Genomic DNA, 14,696 nt, shown 5'->3' with positions numbered 1-14,696 from the left:
GCCCCCCACTCACCAGGTCTCCCTCGCTTTACCTCCTCGAATCTATGACCTACCTCACTCACTCACTCACTTCAAAATTGCAAGCCTTTCAGTTTGTCATGACCAGATATTAATTGAACAAACTTATGGAAGGAACATATCTTATGAACTTATGGTTAAAGACATAGATGATGACTTGGTTCAGTTCAAACTGGTTGGTTGGCACTGTCCCAACTGTTAAGCTATTCAATATGAAAGTGGCGACATTGTTAATATCACTGGCACGTCATTTGCAACTACAGACACTGAATGGAGTCTGTCTTGAAAGGCTGGCGAAACCATCAGTAAATCGGTTGGCTAGGGAAAAAGGGTTTTCACGTAGGCGTGTCCGACTGGTTGTCTCCCGTACGTACGCCTATCCCGCCATATCCCTGTTTTCAAGGTCTTACTAACAAGATGTCCCTGTCTCCCTCGTGTCCCATATACTATAAATTACCTTGACGTAGATACGTGTAACGATAACCGATAATAATATAGGCAGATCCAAGCTCGCGGCTTCAGCTAGAGCAAATATTTTGATCGGACATGCATTTCTTATCAGTTATTTTCCAAAGAAGAGCTCAATTTTTTTTTTCGTTTATAAGCTTGAGTTTGTTATTATTAAGCCTAACGAAATGTATTTTCAAAGTTTGTTAATTCTTAATAAACTTGATAACTTAAAACGTATTAGTAAAATCTCAATAATTTATGCCTAATTCTTAATAAACCTAATAACTTAAGCCTATTTTTCAAACCTCAATAATTTAAACCTAATTCTTAAAAAACAAAATAACCTAGGCCTATTTGTAAAACCTCAACGTCTTAAGCCTATTTTTAAAACCTCAATAATTTAAGCGTAATTCCTAACAAACTCCATAACCTAAGCCTAATAATAAACTCAATAACTTAAGCCTAATTCTTAATAAACTCAATAACTTAAGCCTAATTCTTAAAAAACTCAATAACCTAAGCCTATTTTTCAAACCTCAATAACTTGAGCCTAATTCTTAACAAATTCAATAACCTAAGCCTAATTCTTAACAAACTAAATAACCAAAGTCTACTTTTTCAAACCTCAATAACTTAAGCCTATTTTTTCAAACCTCAATAACTTAAGCCTACTTTTTCAAACCTCAATAACTTAAGCCTACTTTTTCAAACCTCAATAACTTAAGCCTACTTTTTCAAACCTCAATAACCTAAGCCTACGTTTTAAAACCCTCAATAACTTAAGCCTAACTCTGAATCAACTCATATTTCATTAACCCGGAACTTCAAATTTTCTTCCGATACAGAAACCGGAAACGGACAGACAATTCAACCTTACAATGCATCCGCATAAACGGAAAGATTCCTACTGGACCACACAGTCCAACAAAGCTTCCTTCCCTCAACCCTGGTCCATCAAATACAAAAAAAAAGACGCATTTTGCAAAATAAAATAAAAAAAAAAAAAAAATCGCGGGAAAGTGGTAACCGGCGGTTCACGCACGTGGACAGGGATTGGCTCTATACTCGTGCTACAGCTCCACTAAGCCTAGGCCCGTGATATAGTTTCGAGAGTGGTTACCATGGCAACGTATCTGTGTGTGTGTGTGTTGAAGAGTTTTCCGTAATATCGCTTGGTTGGAGCCATAGAGAAGAGTGTATGGCTGCACTTCTTTTATTTCATCTCGTCTGTTCTGTCGACTGGCTTCCAACCATTGCCATTCGGTTCCCAGGACCCGAACAGTCTACACGCGTCATCTTAACACACACTGAACGGAGCTATAACGGAGACACTGGCAACGTGTAATAAAAGGACGCTTACTGAAAATCCAGGAAAATCTTCTTTTGCTAAAGAGAACTGTTTTGCAGTATTGTATTTATAATGTGGTTGCTTGGTACTTGGAAGCTAGAAGTCTCTTTCTTGGACTGTCTTGAATGGAACAACCCAAGGACGATGGATTAAAATTTCTTAATGACGCTAAGAAGTAATCTTCAACTAGAACTTTGGTCATACGTCACTCGTTGCATGGATTAAAAATTGAAATTTGATGATTTCTTCTATGGGTAAGTCTGCATTCGTATTTACAATTTGTTAATCGGTGCATTGCTTTTGTGACGTCCTTGTTGAGCATTTGTGCGATGTTTTTATGGAAATTCGAGGTGGATATTTTGGGGATGTTTAGGGTTGATTAGGCAGAGAATATTCTGTAAAACATTGATAGATATGTAGGGTTGAACAGAGAATATTCTGTAAAACATTGAGGGATATTTAGGGTTGAACAGAGAATATTCTGTAAAACATTGATAGATATTTAGGGTTGAACGGATAATGTTGTGTAAAACTTGAGGGATATTAAGGGTTAATCAGGCAGGGAATATTCTGTAAAATATTCAGGGATATTTAGGGTTGATCAGGCAGGGAATATTCTGTGACACATTGAGGGATATTTAGGGTTACTCAAGCAGGGAATATTCTGTAAAATATTCATGGATATTTAGGGTTGATCAGGGAGAGAATATTCTGTAAAATATTCATGGATATTTAGGGTTGATCAGAGAGAGAATATTCTGTAAAATATTCATGGATATTTAGGGTTAATCAGGGAGAGAATATTCTGTAAAACATTCATGGATATTTAGGGTTGATCAGGCAGAGAATATTCTGTAAAACGTTGGAGGAATATTTAGGGTTGAATGGAGAATATTCTGCAAAAGTTACTGTCAGACAGAAGATTAAGAGTTGTCAGGCTTTTCACGCTATATTAAGTAAGGATATTCACTAAAAGTATTTATGATGGCTCGAGCCTTTTTGGGAAAATGAATATTTATCTCCGGCGAAGGAAATAAAGTAATTTTGGAAAACATTTGTGGGAAATTTAGGGAAAATAATGGTTTAGAAACTTGCTATTGGCAAAAATAATTAATTTATGCAAAACCTGATTATTTTCATTCATGTTGTTAAAAAATCAGGGATGTTTAAGGTGTCTGTTTTTGGGAAGGCACATAGCTGAAGAATTATTGTAAAGATAGTTTGTGTGAAAGTGTTTTGGAAAAAAAATTATAGAAACAATATTCATAGACAACGAATTTAATTATTCATTGATGAGTTGACCAATTTTCAATATTTCAAGGAATTTGTTTATCCGAATTGATAATTTTAGCATATATTTATTTATGAGCGAAATAGGGTCTCAGCAGTAAATGGGTTAGCCCCTCCTACCTAACGTCATACCCCCGTTTGCCCAATCATCTTTATTCCCCCACTAGCCTTCCACTTAATAAAATCCACCACCATGTACCTGTAAATGGGAGGAGCCTTCTGGAAGCCCCGCCCTGTTGCAATTTCCCTACATACGGACTTTTTTGAAGGTTAATATATATATTTTAAAAAAAGAGTATTTGACCTCTACCTTAAATAATTAATGCTTAATCATGCATCTTTTTACCTATTCAACCGTGTCAATGGCAACGATTTAATTTCGGCATCAAAAACGCCAACGGGAAATAAGTGAAATTTTGATATATAATTTATTACGAAACAAATACCGAATAGTTAAACGATTGAAACCGCGTGTACAAGGTGTTTCTGATAGGTCTGCCTTACATAAATTAATGGTATCAGGGATAGATTTAATTTTAGAAGTAGGAATGGAGAACGGTTAGTATTTACTCTCATAGCCCAGTATAGAGCCCCTCCCTCCAACACGTAACGAAAATTTTATATTATCTTATTGGCTGCTCACTTAAACTATACGATTTGAAGACGTTGCTGACGGGGACGGCGAAAAGTACGAAAATCCTTTTATACCTCTGTCGCTATGAACCGCCTCTTCTTCCATACCCACCCATCCCGTCCCGTGGAAGGGGGTCCGGGACTATGATGCGCGCCCACATTAGTCTGTTCTCCATTCCTACTTCTAAAATTAAATCTATCCCTGGGGGTATATTGTTGTTCTTTGGGAAATCAATTTTGAGTCGAAAATGTTCTATACTTCTATCTATGACATTTTGTTTAACACAAGAGACACTGTTTTCGAGTTAAGGTTGCTGTTGGAGTATTTTACGGATGACCCCTTAAATTTAATTAAGAAACTGAATTAAAGACAGTGATTGGGGCTAATTTAATTAAAGGGTCATCCCTAAAACACTCAGTCTGTTGAATAATGCACCTGACAAATGACTGGTAACACTTGTTGGGAGGAGCTAAGATGACGTTATCATAGCTGGGAAGTTCTCTATGTGCATGGAGGAACAGAATGGGAGGAGCTAATTATCTCTCTTAATGCGCACGCAGTCTTGTAAATAACCCCTTTGAGCAGAACGTTTTAAACCATCCATGATTTTAATTTGATTACATCGGAAAGTTACATGATTAAGTCTATAGAAAGATCGTATATGTTCTTCAAACTAAGCACATTTTATACCGATTTGGGCCGAAGTATATGACTTAAATTTAGTAGCATAATATCTAAGTAAATCTATTAAATCATCAACTTAGGCTTAGTATGAATAGAGATACAATATCGGTCTGTTGACGTAAAGTTCATTCCGTGTACTCCATTGCAGAACCAACCCATTGTAATAACCGAACTTCCCGTAGTCCAGGAGAGGTTCTGTAACGGCCGTGTCTGTCTGTGTGTCTGTGTGTCTGTCTGTCTGTCCGTTGTTACACCCACGTGACCGCGTTCGCAGTTTGCGTATCGGAGCAAACGTGTTGGCCATTTCCGAACTGCTTTCACAGTCACGGAAATGGCTCCTCTACTTGAGTTCTCACACCACCATCTTCTGGTCTTTGTCCATCCCACACGGACACCAGTCTATTCTTACTGGCTTCTAATCACCACCATCTTCTGGTCTTTGTCCATCCCACACGGACACCAGTCTGTTCTTACTGGCTTCTAATCACCACCATCTTCTGTTCTTTGTCAATCCCACATTTACACCAGTCTGCACTTACACTGGCTTCTAACACCACCATCCACTGGTCTTCCGTCTATTCCACATAGACACCAATCTGTATCATTGGCTTCTACTCCATTATCATCGTTTGGTTTTAGGATATACGCGGCGATCAGCTAGGGTTACGAGAAACGTCTAGCCTCCCTAAGGTGGGATCGCCACCAAAGGTTTTCGCAATTGCGCTTTTTCCTTACTATTATAATGGAAACGAATCGTATATATACCCCAAATTTGAAAAAAGCGGGCAAGAGGGGTACCCTTCACTTTAAACGTCAATATTAGCAAAGTTTGAGAAGATAATAGGTATAACTTTATTTTAAACGATTTAACTATTATTAATGTTAATTATTGAAGATTAAAATAATTAAAAATAATTATATTTATTTAAATATTAAAGATAAACCTCTCGTGCAAAAAGAGAGAGATTATCATTGCCTCCTATATCTACCAAGGCCCGTGCATGCGATATATTTCCTTCATTGCCTCCTATATCTATCAAGGCCCGTGCATTGTGATATATTTCATTCATTGCCTCCTATATCTATCAAGGCCCGTGCATTGTGATATATTTCATTCATTGCCTCCTATATCTATCAAGGCCCGTGCATTGCGATATATTTTTCAAAACAACAACAAAAATGGGAAACCCCAACTCAGAAACATAACGTTTTCATTGGATACTTAAGTTTATATAATCTTCTTGACACGGAGAGGTAATATTTTGGTTTTCCCAACTTGTATAGTTTTATTTATTCTTTTTTTTTAATTGTACCCCATTTGTTTGAATTATAATCGTTGTTCAGTCTATTTCCATCTCTCAATGTATCCGATGTTCGTAAAAAAGTCACTCTGCTGGCTTCACGAACAGCACTCAGCAGTCATTCAATAAATAAATAAATAATTTTTTGGCCTATTTTTCTTTGTTCCCTGGCGGCCGATTCCTGCACCCCCTAGAATGACGTTAACGGGCGTATATATATAGCCAGCTGGTTTATTTTAGTTTTGGGTCTACTACGCAAACGTCGGGAGGTTGTTGTTGGTTGGATGGCTTGAGCGCCGTTTTTTTCGCGGTCTTCAGTTCATTACTCTTGCACTTGTTGTATCTTAGCTCATATTTGACTAATAGTTAAAATCTATCGTATAACGCTGCAGGAACGGCTACTGATGGAGCCGGATTCGGATGACAGCTGCGATATGATAGAGCTCCCGAGTGGCTATCAAATCTGTCGGGTGCTCTATGAAAGGCTCTACCCCTATCAGAGAGAGGCGATTGACTGGATGTGGTCGCTACACAAGGCCAAGAAAGGTGGCGTTCTGGCCGACGACATGGGGTAAGATGAGATCTCGAAAACGGTGTCGCGACGCGATCAGGGCCGGATTAAGGGGGGGCAGGGGGCACTGGCCCCCGGGCGCAAGGCTTGTTGGGGGCGCATTGAGTTTAACTATTCCCCCTTAGGGACATTTGCTGTTCCGTTTTTTCCGACTTAATTGGGGCGCACACTATCTCGGCCCCCGGGTGCTAAATTGCTTAATCCGGCCCTGGAACCGATTGAGATTATTCGCCGCGTCAGGGTTAACCCGGATAAGTCGGCGATTTTAAAGTTTCTTCCAAAATTGTCGGCCATTTTCAATAAAATAACCAAATTTCGTTCGAAGACTAGCTGATCTGTACTTCTAAAGCTATGTTCACACTTGCACGGGAACCGGTTGAAAACTCGTATGCCCAACCAGTATTGAAACACTCTTTAATGGTAGTTCGGAGCGATTTCAACTGCCTCGGTTCACACTCTAAGACGATTCTGTTAGTGCTGTCTGCTAATCATTTCGTTGGTGTTGTCTGCTAAGGCCGGAGAAAATACACTTAATACTAGTCTCATCCCAGGTGAAATATCCCTGAAAACTACAAACTAGCTTCCAAAGCCGCTTTAAGTTGGTTCGCGAAGCAACTTAGAGAAACCGCGTTTGTAATTAGCTTCTCGAGTATCAGTTTTGTTCACACCTAGCTATGGAAGCGATTTGAGTCGCTTCGAACCGGTTTCCCATATAAGTATGAACGTGGCTTAAGTAACTTGTCTCTCACGTGGATTGTAGCGAGACTCGCTTTAAGTCTATTATTGGCCTACAATTAATTTTTTCTAAAAGTCTGATTATTTGAATGTATTTCTTTATTTTCAGAATGGGGAAAAGCCTCCAAGTGATAGCTTTTCTATCTGGGTCTTTTTGAAATGAACACCATCAAAACCGTATTTATGGTGATGCTATTTTCGCTTATCACGAACTGGGAAGAAGACATCCTCCTTGGATAAATGGTATTGTTGTTAGGTAAATTTTTTTTCTGCTTTTGGCGCCATCTAGTGAGAGACTTCTCGACTTGTATTTGTGGTGGGGTTGAGCTTGCGTAATTTTAACCCTGTTGTCAGTGAGGAAATCGAGGTTTCAGACGACGGTTGGGAATTGCGTTTAATTTCGTTTCAACGCTAGATGGCGCGAAAAGCCTTGTTTAAAGGGAGGGTGAAGAGGAAAATCTATTTTTTTTTTTAAATCGAGATTCTTCTAGGCCTACGTATTATAAGAGCAATCTGTCTAGTGAAACATAAGGGAAATACCAGCTCCGAATGATTTTAAAATTCCGGTTTATGAAATCTCTAGGCGATAATTTTCATTCGACGCGGAGTGAGTGTGGTCTTACTGGTCAGAGGCGCTAATTTATAATTTATTTATTTAAATTTCAAACTAATCATTCGGTGTTATTTCACGGATGTTTCACTATGAAGATTGTTACCAAGGGGCGAAATTCCGTTTTAAAAGTGTGAAATTTGGCTCAAACTTGTTGCGCACCGAAGTAATTAACGTTTGCATTAGAAATTAAGTTTAACTTGACGTTTCGGGACAAAAAACTACACATTGAATGTCTGTGTAAGTTTTAATTAAGAAACGCCAATTTTTCTAGGCTTACAGTTTTTGTTCGAAAGAAAAGAGAACCTAGATTGAGCCAAGGTTTTAAATGATCGTGTAAAGTTTCCAAGTTTTAAAACGAATAGTTCTTTTTCAAAAATTCCCTAAGCAACTAAGTAGGTGGTAGGATTATGCACATTCAAAATTTATATGACTTTTTAGGAAATAAATTGTTAATTCGTTTAAAAACTTTGAAACTTTGTAATTTAAAAGCCTTCAATATGCCTCTCACTAAAATTTCAAGAGATTTGAACCATTAGTTTCAAAATTGGAGTTAGAAAAACTGTGTTCCTCCCTTAGCCGGCCTTTTAAAGATGAGCTGAAAGTTTAGAAAATTTAAATGCAACAAATGTGACAGATCATTCACAACTTCCGGTTGGCACAAAATACACCAAACGGGATGTAAAGCAATCACTAAGGTATAAACCAAGTTAGAAGGACCACTCAACCGGGTCACTAATTTGCAATCATGACAAACTTTTAACCCTTTCTTTAACAGGTAATTCAGTTATGGAGGATATTGAATCTGTCCCGTCTTCCAGCGATGACGAGATTACTTTGCAAGATCAGCTAGGCTTCGGACGAAATTTGGTTTTTTATTGAAAATGCCCGACTCTTTTGGAAGAACCTTTAAAATTGCCGACTTATCCGGGTTAACCCTGACGCGGCGTCACGACACAGTTTTCGAGATCTCATCTTACCCCATGTCGTCGGCCAAAATTCCACCTTTGTTGGCTTTGTGTAGCGACCACATCCAGTCAATCGCCTCTCTCTGATACGGGTAAAGCCTTTCATAGAGCATTCGACAGATTTGATAGCCACTTGGTAGCTCTATCATATCGCAGCTGTCATCGGAATCTGGCTCCATCAGTAGCCGTTCCTGCAGCGTTAAACGATAGATTTTAACTATTAGTCAAATATGAGCTAAGATACAACAAGTGCAAGAGTAATGAACTGAAGACCGCGAAAAAAACGGCGCTCAAGCCATCCAAACAACAACAACCTCCCGAAGTTTGCGCAGTAGACATTTTTAACAACAATATACATTTTAACACTTGTTTTTAAAAGAAAAATTTATTCTATTTTATTCTAGAATTTTAAAAAATAAAGATTTTATTCCAATATTTTTCTGAAATTATCATTTTTTTTTTTTTATAATCCTCAAGTTCTTTGTCTCTTGTCTTGACTCAAAATGTGTATTTCGCTTCTATAGCCCGTGAAGCCAAAGCGTGATCGAGTGGGTTGTGCGTCAACGAAATACTCCCTTAATTTTTTTTCGGGATTAGTAAAAAATACATTAGGGATAGGGTCACTGGTCCTAAGGACCAGTTTAATATTGTAGACGCGGTCACTGGTCCCGAGGACTAGTTAGTTTCAAATGCACGTGAAATTGCCTACAGACTACTACACGTATTTGAAACTAAAGCCTAGAGGTCTGGTGCACTCGAGCTAAAAATATTCGCGGATATTTTAAATCCTGAAGATCCTGAAGTTTAATGTCTCTTGTCAGCACGCGCAAAGCTAGGTTACATAGAGACCTAGCTTTGCGCGTGCTGACAACCGATGTTGTAACAGAGTATAAACAGAATAAGTTTTCGTTCGAGATAGGGAGTTGCCTATCCTATAGCGTGAAAACAAATTTCCTCACGCACATTCTTTATCCATGGGTTGAACTTGAACATCACCCAAACACCTTGGTTCTTTAATGCTACTGAGAGACTTACAGCAGCTCGAGATAACTAGTTCGAGAAGGAGAACGAGGGGAAGCGAGTCAATTGAAGTCCTAAGTACACTCGCTGGTGGGTAATTAATTTTGCAGCTAGGACCTAATTCCATCTAGGCACTCCTATTTAGTCTGCATTACTAAGCCCCCTTTGACAGCAGCCCCCCACTCACCAGGTCTCCCTCGCTTTACCTCCTCGAATCTATGACCTACCTCACTCACTCACTCACTTCAAAATTGCAAGCCTTTCAGTTTGTCATGACCAGATATTAATTGAACAAACTTATGGAAGGAACATATCTTATGAACTTATGGTTAAAGACATAGATGATGACTTGGTTCAGTTCAAACTGGTTGGTTGGCACTGTCCCAACTGTTAAGCTATTCAATATGAAAGTGGCGACATTGTTAATATCACTGGCACGTCATTTGCAACTACAGACACTGAATGGAGTCTGTCTTGAAAGGCTGGCGAAACCATCAGTAAATCGGTTGGCTAGGGAAAAAGGGTTTTCACGTAGGCGTGTCCGACTGGTTGTCTCCCGTACGTACGCCTATCCCGCCATATCCCTGTTTTCAAGGTCTTACTAACAAGATGTCCCTGTCTCCCTCGTGTCCCATATACTATAAATTACCTTGACGTAGATACGTGTAACGATAACCGATAATAATATAGGCAGATCCAAGCTCGCGGCTTCAGCTAGAGCAAATATTTTGATCGGACATGCATTTCTTATCAGTTATTTTCCAAAGAAGAGCTCAATTTTTTTTTTCGTTTATAAGCTTGAGTTTGTTATTATTAAGCCTAACGAAATGTATTTTCAAAGTTTGTTAATTCTTAATAAACTTGATAACTTAAAACGTATTAGTAAAATCTCAATAATTTATGCCTAATTCTTAATAAACCTAATAACTTAAGCCTATTTTTCAAACCTCAATAATTTAAACCTAATTCTTAAAAAACAAAATAACCTAGGCCTATTTGTAAAACCTCAACGTCTTAAGCCTATTTTTAAAACCTCAATAATTTAAGCGTAATTCCTAACAAACTCCATAACCTAAGCCTAATAATAAACTCAATAACTTAAGCCTAATTCTTAATAAACTCAATAACTTAAGCCTAATTCTTAAAAAACTCAATAACCTAAGCCTATTTTTCAAACCTCAATAACTTGAGCCTAATTCTTAACAAATTCAATAACCTAAGCCTAATTCTTAACAAACTAAATAACCAAAGTCTACTTTTTCAAACCTCAATAACTTAAGCCTATTTTTTCAAACCTCAATAACTTAAGCCTACTTTTTCAAACCTCAATAACTTAAGCCTACTTTTTCAAACCTCAATAACTTAAGCCTACTTTTTCAAACCTCAATAACCTAAGCCTACGTTTTAAAACCCTCAATAACTTAAGCCTAACTCTGAATCAACTCATATTTCATTAACCCGGAACTTCAAATTTTCTTCCGATACAGAAACCGGAAACGGACAGACAATTCAACCTTACAATGCATCCGCATAAACGGAAAGATTCCTACTGGACCACACAGTCCAACAAAGCTTCCTTCCCTCAACCCTGGTCCATCAAATACAAAAAAAAAGACGCATTTTGCAAAATAAAATAAAAAAAAAAAAAAATCGCGGGAAAGTGGTAACCGGCGGTTCACGCACGTGGACAGGGATTGGCTCTATACTCGTGCTACAGCTCCACTAAGCCTAGGCCCGTGATATAGTTTCGAGAGTGGTTACCATGGCAACGTATCTGTGTGTGTGTGTGTTGAAGAGTTTTCCGTAATATCGCTTGGTTGGAGCCATAGAGAAGAGTGTATGGCTGCACTTCTTTTATTTCATCTCGTCTGTTCTGTCGACTGGCTTCCAACCATTGCCATTCGGTTCCCAGGACCCGAACAGTCTACACGCGTCATCTTAACACACACTGAACGGAGCTATAACGGAGACACTGGCAACGTGTAATAAAAGGACGCTTACTGAAAATCCAGGAAAATCTTCTTTTGCTAAAGAGAACTGTTTTGCAGTATTGTATTTATAATGTGGTTGCTTGGTACTTGGAAGCTAGAAGTCTCTTTCTTGGACTGTCTTGAATGGAACAACCCAAGGACGATGGATTAAAATTTCTTAATGACGCTAAGAAGTAATCTTCAACTAGAACTTTGGTCATACGTCACTCATTGCATGGATTAAAAATTGAAATTTGATGATTTCTTCTATGGGTAAGTCTGCATTCGTATTTACAATTTGTTAATCGGTGCATTGCTTTTGTGACGTCCTTGTTGAGCATTTGTGCGATGTTTTTATGGAAATTCGAGGTGGATATTTTGGGGATGTTTAGGGTTGATTAGGCAGAGAATATTCTGTAAAACATTGATAGATATGTAGGGTTGAACAGAGAATATTCTGTAAAACATTGAGGGATATTTAGGGTTGAACAGAGAATATTCTGTAAAACATTGATAGATATTTAGGGTTGAACGGATAATGTTGTGTAAAACTTGAGGGATATTAAGGGTTAATCAGGCAGGGAATATTCTGTAAAATATTCAGGGATATTTAGGGTTGATCAGGCAGGGAATATTCTGTGACACATTGAGGGATATTTAGGGTTACTCAAGCAGGGAATATTCTGTAAAATATTCATGGATATTTAGGGTTGATCAGGGAGAGAATATTCTGTAAAATATTCATGGATATTTAGGGTTGATCAGAGAGAGAATATTCTGTAAAATATTCATGGATATTTAGGGTTAATCAGGGAGAGAATATTCTGTAAAACATTCATGGATATTTAGGGTTGATCAGGCAGAGAATATTCTGTAAAACGTTGGAGGAATATTTAGGGTTGAATGGAGAATATTCTGCAAAAGTTACTGTCAGACAGAAGATTAAGAGTTGTCAGGCTTTTCACGCTATATTAAGTAAGGATATTCACTAAAAGTATTTATGATGGCTCGAGCCTTTTTGGGAAAATGAATATTTATCTCCGGCGAAGGAAATAAAGTAATTTTGGAAAACATTTGTGGGAAATTTAGGGAAAATAATGGTTTAGAAACTTGCTATTGGCAAAAATAATTAATTTATGCAAAACCTGATTATTTTCATTCATGTTGTTAAAAAATCAGGGATGTTTAAGGTGTCTGTTTTTGGGAAGGCACATAGCTGAAGAATTATTGTAAAGATAGTTTGTGTGAAAGTGTTTTGGAAAAAAAATTATAGAAACAATATTCATAGACAACGAATTTAATTATTCATTGATGAGTTGACCAATTTTCAATATTTCAAGGAATTTGTTTATCCGAATTGATAATTTTAGCATATATTTATTTATGAGCGAAATAGGGTCTCAGCAGTAAATGGGTTAGCCCCTCCTACCTAACGTCATACCCCCGTTTGCCCAATCATCTTTATTCCCCCACTAGCCTTCCACTTAATAAAATCCACCACCATGTACCTGTAAATGGGAGGAGCCTTCTGGAAGCCCCGCCCTGTTGCAATTTCCCTACATACGGACTTTTTTGAAGGTTAATATATATATTTTAAAAAAAGAGTATTTGACCTCTACCTTAAATAATTAATGCTTAATCATGCATCTTTTTACCTATTCAACCGTGTCAATGGCAACGATTTAATTTCGGCATCAAAAACGCCAACGGGAAATAAGTGAAATTTTGATATATAATTTATTACGAAACAAATACCGAATAGTTAAACGATTGAAACCGCGTGTACAAGGTGTTTCTGATAGGTCTGCCTTACATAAATTAATGGTATCAGGGATAGATTTAATTTTAGAAGTAGGAATGGAGAACGGTTAGTATTTACTCTCATAGCCCAGTATAGAGCCCCTCCCTCCAACACGTAACGAAAATTTTATATTATCTTATTGGCTGCTCACTTAAACTATACGATTTGAAGACGTTGCTGACGGGGACGGCGAAAAGTACGAAAATCCTTTTATACCTCTGTCGCTATGAACCGCCTCTTCTTCCATACCCACCCATCCCGTCCCGTGGAAGGGGGTCCGGGACTATGATGCGCGCCCACATTAGTCTGTTCTCCATTCCTACTTCTAAAATTAAATCTATCCCTGGGGGTATATTGTTGTTCTTTGGGAAATCAATTTTGAGTCGAAAATGTTCTATACTTCTATCTATGACATTTTGTTTAACACAAGAGACACTGTTTTCGAGTTAAGGTTGCTGTTGGAGTATTTTACGGATGACCCCTTAAATTTAATTAAGAAACTGAATTAAAGACAGTGATTGGGGCTAATTTAATTAAAGGGTCATCCCTAAAACACTCAGTCTGTTGAATAATGCACCTGACAAATGACTGGTAACACTTGTTGGGAGGAGCTAAGATGACGTTATCATAGCTGGGAAGTTCTCTATGTGCATGGAGGAACAGAATGGGAGGAGCTAATTATCTCTCTTAATGCGCACGCAGTCTTGTAAATAACCCCTTTGAGCAGAACGTTTTAAACCATCCATGATTTTAATTTGATTACATCGGAAAGTTACATGATTAAGTCTATAGAAAGATCGTATATGTTCTTCAAACTAAGCACATTTTATACCGATTTGGGCCGAAGTATATGACTTAAATTTAGTAGCATAATATCTAAGTAAATCTATTAAATCATCAACTTAGGCTTAGTATGAATAGAGATACAATATCGGTCTGTTGACGTAAAGTTCATTCCGTGTACTCCATTGCAGAACCAACCCATTGTAATAACCGAACTTCCCGTATGTTCATTGCTTCAATATAATTGTTTCATCTATTTGCCAACTCAATAATTATTTCACTTAACTTCTTCTAAAGTCTTTCATTTTTATTGAAAGTACTTAATCCTTTATCTCCCAATAAAACCAATAGATAAATAAACCGAAATATTTATAAAATAAAAATAACATTCAAAAGTTAATATTCATATCCGCTCTATTTTTATTACCTTGTTTTTCTAAATTTCTCCTCGTTACAAATAAAAATAATCAAGTGTTCCGCCTTCTCCTAGATTCAAGAATATCCGTTAGCTAT

General features: G+C 37.6%; 1 protein-coding gene across 2 annotated transcripts in view; it reads left to right on the top strand.

The window, feature by feature from the left end:
* The first annotated feature begins 1,318 nt into the window (after positions 1-1,318).
* The window catches only part of LOC149615866 (5-hydroxytryptamine receptor 7-like), a 97,099-nt gene continuing 83,721 nt past the window's right edge, over positions 1,319-14,696 (top strand). Inside the window, exons 1-5 of one of the 2 annotated variants that reach the window (XM_089856281.1) lie at positions 1,319-1,809; positions 1,876-2,070; positions 6,118-6,296; positions 7,141-7,274; positions 11,117-11,872. The gene's annotated coding sequence lies outside the window, so the exon portion shown is untranslated. Of the gene's footprint in view, positions 2,071-6,117; positions 6,297-7,140; positions 7,275-11,116; positions 11,873-14,696 lie in introns of both variants that reach the window. The other variant, XM_089856280.1, reaches the window with a different exon arrangement.

The sequence above is a fragment of the Phalangium opilio genome, unplaced genomic scaffold (assembly GCF_054372755.1).
Source record: "Phalangium opilio isolate 3A_F unplaced genomic scaffold, DU_Popi_V2 ptg000217l_1, whole genome shotgun sequence".
Classification (NCBI taxonomy): Eukaryota; Metazoa; Arthropoda; class Arachnida; order Opiliones; family Phalangiidae; genus Phalangium; species Phalangium opilio.
This window is presented reverse-complemented; position numbering and strand designations above follow the sequence as displayed.